The sequence below is a fragment of the Pteronotus mesoamericanus genome, unplaced genomic scaffold (assembly GCF_021234165.1).
Source record: "Pteronotus mesoamericanus isolate MK-2021 breed Mesoamerican mustached bat unplaced genomic scaffold, CSHL_Meso_final contig_221, whole genome shotgun sequence".
Lineage (NCBI taxonomy): Eukaryota > Metazoa > Chordata > Mammalia > Chiroptera > Mormoopidae > Pteronotus > Pteronotus mesoamericanus.
Window position 1 is genome coordinate 6,956,675 of NW_026555092.1, and position 4,855 is coordinate 6,961,529.

Below are 4,855 nucleotides of genomic sequence, written 5' to 3' on the forward strand. Positions count from 1 at the left end.
AGCAGGCACTGCGCTATTTGCATGTCAATTCAGGCTTTTGCCTTTGCTTATAAATAAAAATCAAAAGATAAAGCTTACTCTCCCTGTAAAGACTTCCCTCTGGCTTGGGAGGTCTTGACATTTCCTCAATTTCTAGAGCATGGAATACGAACCTGCATACACTTTTTTAAATTCACTTACACCATAATAGGTACTCGCCAAGACTGCCACCCTGCTTTCGAGAACTATTGAGCAAAAAGGGCTTCTGTCGTGAGTGGCACACGTAGGGCAGCTTGATTGCTCTACGTGCGGAATCGACATCAAGAGATTTCGGAAGCATAATTTTTTGGTACCTGGGCAGCTAGTGATCGTTGGTCCTAGCGCCTGCTACAGCAGTGTTTCTAAAAGAAAAGGCTATTTTTCTTATTCTTTGTTTTTGAGTTGTTGGCGTTTGTATCTAACGCTTTACCACGCTCCACTTCGCGCGCATTCTGATAATGTTTACGTGTTTCAGTTGCAGAAGATAAGGTTTTCCCCGTACTGCCGCATTTAGGAAATTTAAATTTAGGTGAGTTAATCCTTGGGTGTATGGATATAGCGGATCAGTGCTTGTGTTTTGTGCAATTAGAAGGAATGTGTGTAATCACCATGTGAAACTTGAACTTTGTTTCATTTTGCTGGTTACACATATCTGTTCTTAAAGCTGAATTGATTTTTTCTTTTTTTTGTAATTTTTGTTCTTTAAAAACATGGCAATAGTTTAAAACACCAGTTAAGTAGCACTCTTACTGCTAGTAGCAATAACCTTTCTGGGCAATTCAAGATTTAAGATATTTCATCCCCTGATATGTATCCTCCTATGTAAAATTATGTTTAGGATATTTAGCAGTAAGGGTATGTTCATTCAAACAGTAAATGTATAGTATACTCCAATAGACTCAGTGTCTGACTTCACAAGGCTTAAGTTTAGTAAAGGGAAAGACAAAGGGAAGACAGAGCTGAACTGGGCTCGGAGTAGGATGTCTGAGAAAGCTTTCCTGAGGCAAAAAGACTTTGAAGCTAAAACCTGAAGAATACATAGGAGACAACTAGGCAGAGTGGGAGGGAAGGACTGTTTAAGTAAAGGCAAAGCCTTGAGGGTGGAGAACATGCTGCAGTCTAAGACAGGCCAAAATGGCCAGAGTGAAACCATCCACTTGGCAGGACACAGGGAAGCCAGAAGATTCCACTGAGGCTGGGATGTTCCTTGCAGTGCTTTTCATAAAGCAGAAGAAATGAAAAATTACCTACAGCAGGTATCAGCAAAATTTTTCTGCAAAAGGCCAGATATATGTTTAGGGTTTTGTGGCCATATCATGTTTGTTAGACACTCCGCTCAGATGGAAAGCGGCAAAACATGATATATAAACAATTGGGCATAGCTGTGTTCCAATAAAACTTTATTTATGGATGCCAAAATTTATTTTTTAAATATTTATTTATTTATTTATATTTTATTTTATTTTTTTTAGAGAGAAGAGGCCCAGGAAAGAGAGAGAGAGACATTGATTTGTTGTTCCACTTACTTATGCATCCATTGGTTGATTCCTGTATGTGTACTGACCAGGGATCAAACCCACAACTTTGGAGTATCAGGATGAGGCTCCAACCAACTGAGCTACCTGGCCAGGGCTTGAAATTTGGATTTCATGATAATTGTCACATACCATGAAATAGTATTCTTTTACTTTTTTAAAATATAGAATTCATGCAATATATTTCTCTTCATTTGCATGTTTTACCCACAACTTAACATCCTTTTTACAGGCTGAATTCAGCTGATATAATCAAAATTATTTCTTTCACCCAAATAGGAAAAATTCAAAATTGTAAACATGTAGAAAAACAAATTAAAAATGATGATGAAAATAAGTCACTCCTCAGTAGGAAGTGTCTGTATAATATATGTCATTTGGAACAGAATTTCTTTATAGGTCAGACACATCTTTCTACAGTGCTTTTCTTCCCGCCAGTTTTATTTCATTCCAGTCATCCCAGCCTCCTATGAAGGATCAAAGGGATGTTGGTCTTGATGGAAATCTGTTCTTTCAGATATCGTTGGTACCTGTTGGCCAGGAGTTAAGGGGAGACACCAACCTGCCGGAACCAGGGAAGCAAGGGCCTGTCTCAGCAGCACCAGCTAGTGGCTGGAAGCAGAGGGCGTGCGAGCAGGGATGCCAGGCCAGGTGGGCCCCGTCAGGAAACAGCAGCAGTTGTAGGTGAAAGGAGAACTTCTGTAACAGAGTGAAATGCTTGCTCTTTCTGACTCTGTCTTAATTCTAGCCTGCATTTTCCCCCTGGCCTTCAGGCAAATAGCTCATGCTATAGGTATACTAATTGTTAGAGAAATTCTGCTTGAGACTTGAGCTTTTGGCAAAGATTTGTAGGAGGCAAAGTAGCAGGGGACATTGGACTGGGAACGATGACATTTAGAGATTTTCCACTCTTCTTTGGATCCCTGTAGGGATCTCTGAGGTCGTCTTGATGGGAGGATGGGGAACAAAGCTAGTAGCAAATGCCACAAGGGGTATGACACCTGTCCTGCCTGTCTCCATTTTACATAGATATAGTCAGTCTGAGTTACGAGAGAGTGGTAGCATGGTGAGGTCAAGCAGTGAGTTGTGCCCTCTCCACATCTGAGTCTGAGCCCAAGGTGGGGACCTCTTATTCTCTGTGATTTCCCTCATTACTGCGAATCCTACGTATATCTGGGTGGTATGGAATGTGGGGTCTTCTCTGGAGATGCAGGCAGAACAAAAGATGAGAGAAAGATTCCTACCAAGCCAGCAGTACCTGTCTACTCACATCCTAACACTATGGGAGACCAGGCCAGGCCCAGGGATTTGCTGGCGTCAGGGCGATGGGCCTCAAGTCACCGAGGTTTAGGACCTCCCTATTTGTCTTTGAATTCTGCTTTCCACAAGCATTTAGGATCTAATTCTAGGGCTGCAGAAGGTCTCTACACTTCAGCTTCCTGACCCAGAAGGCAAAAGTACTCTTGATTTTTTTTTTTTCTGCAAACCTTTTAAAATGTGAAAACCGCCCTGGCTGGTGTGGCTCAGTGGATTGAGTGCCAGCCTGCAAAACAAGTGGTTGCCAGTTCGATTCCCAGTCAGGACAAATGCCTGGGTTGCAGGCCAGGTCCCCACTGGGGGTGCTCAAGAGGCAACCACGCATTGATGTTTCTCTCCCTCCCTTTCTCCCTCTCTTCCCCCTCTCTAGAAATAAATAAATACATATTTTTTAAATGTGAAAACCATTTTTGGGTTCTCAGGGAACAACCATAGTTTACTGGCCCCTGAACTACAAATTCAAGAGCAGGAAGAGCCTGGTCAAAGCAACTATCAGATATCCACACAGTGGAATACTATGTATTCATTAAAATGTTGAAGCAGGCTGGTGTGGGTTGAGCATTATCCTGTGAATGGAAAGGTTACAGGTTCAGTTCCCAGTCAGGGCACACACCTGGGTTCCCAGTTGGGGGCCTGCGAGAGACAGCTAATTGATGTTTCTCTCACACATCAATGTTTCTCTCCCTTTCTTTCTCCCTCCCTTCCCCTCTCTCTGAAAATAAATAAATAAAATTCGTTTTAAAAAGAGAAATATATTTAAAAAATAAAATGTTGAAACAGCTTTCAGCTTTAGGCTTGAAGGAGGTATAGGTGCAACTTTCTTCAGTCCTTCTGAATCTGGGTTCATCAGATACCAGCTGCCTGCACCGTGCTGCTGAAGTTTGACCCCAGTAAGACCAAAGTCATGCACCTGAGGTGCACTGGTAGGGAAAGCAGTGCCATGTCTGCCCTGGCCCGCAAGATCAGCCCCCTGAGCCTGTCTCTAAAAAAGATTGGTGATGACATCACCAAAACAACCAGTAATTGGAAGAGCCTGAGAATTATGGTGAAACTGACCATTCAGAACAGACAGGCCCAGATTAAAGTAGTGCCTTCTCCCTCTGCCCTGATCATCAAAGCCATCAAAGAACCGCCAAGATACAGAAAGAAGCAAAAACACATTAAGCACAGTAGAAATACCACTTTTAATGAGATTATTGACATTGCCCAATAGATGTGTCACTGATCTTTAGCTAGAGAACTCTGGAACCATTAAAGAGATCCTAGGGACTGCCCAGTCTGTGGGCTGCAGTGTTGATAGCTGCCACCCTCATGGCATCATAGATGACATCAACAGTGGTACAGTGGATGCCCAGCTCATTAAGAACTACAAAGGGAAATATTTCAGTTACAGCTTATTTGACAACCAATAAAATGCTGAAACAGAAGAATTTGTGATAATGGTTCACCTCTGTTGGAGCACTTATTAAGTGCCAGGTCCTGTATTAAGCACTTAGATGCATTAGCTCCTGTAAATCATACAAACCAATAAGGTAGGTAGTAGTAGTATGTTCACTTTAAGGTAAGAAAACAGACACTCTGGGAGGCCCAGATCACATAACAGAGTATCAAAAGGTGAGGCCAGGTCTTCTGACAGGAATGAGTTGCTCTGACTGCACAGATTGCCCAAGAAAAATGTCAATTATAGTGAAATCAGGGAAGATTTATTGGGAAAGTGAGGTTTCTTTTTCCTTTTGTTTATCCATATTACTAAAAATGAAGTACATGAACAGGTTAGAGAAATTATGAGGACATATGGTCACTGAAATACAAATGATGAAAAATAAAATCAGACTCCCATTATCACATATTGTATGATTCCTTTTATAGGAAATATCCAGAAACTGCATATCTAAAGAGACAGAAAGTAGGATTAATGGTTGCCTGAGGCAGGAGGTGGGAATAGGGATTGACTACAAATGGGCATGAGGGATATTTTGGGGGTG

At 41.8% G+C, this 4,855-nt stretch overlaps 1 non-coding gene and 1 pseudogene across 1 annotated transcript; both read left to right on the forward strand.

Annotated features, from left to right (window-relative positions):
- The first annotated feature begins 233 nt into the window (after nt 1-233).
- On the forward strand, nt 234-367 carry LOC129069500 (U11 spliceosomal RNA). Its single transcript, XR_008529003.1, has one exon. It is a non-coding gene; the product is annotated as a U11 spliceosomal RNA (small nuclear RNA).
- A 2,143-nt stretch (nt 368-2,510) lies between these two features.
- Nucleotides 2,511-4,282, forward strand: LOC129069455 (60S ribosomal protein L12-like; annotated as a pseudogene).
- The last annotated feature ends 573 nt before the right edge of the window (nt 4,283-4,855 follow it).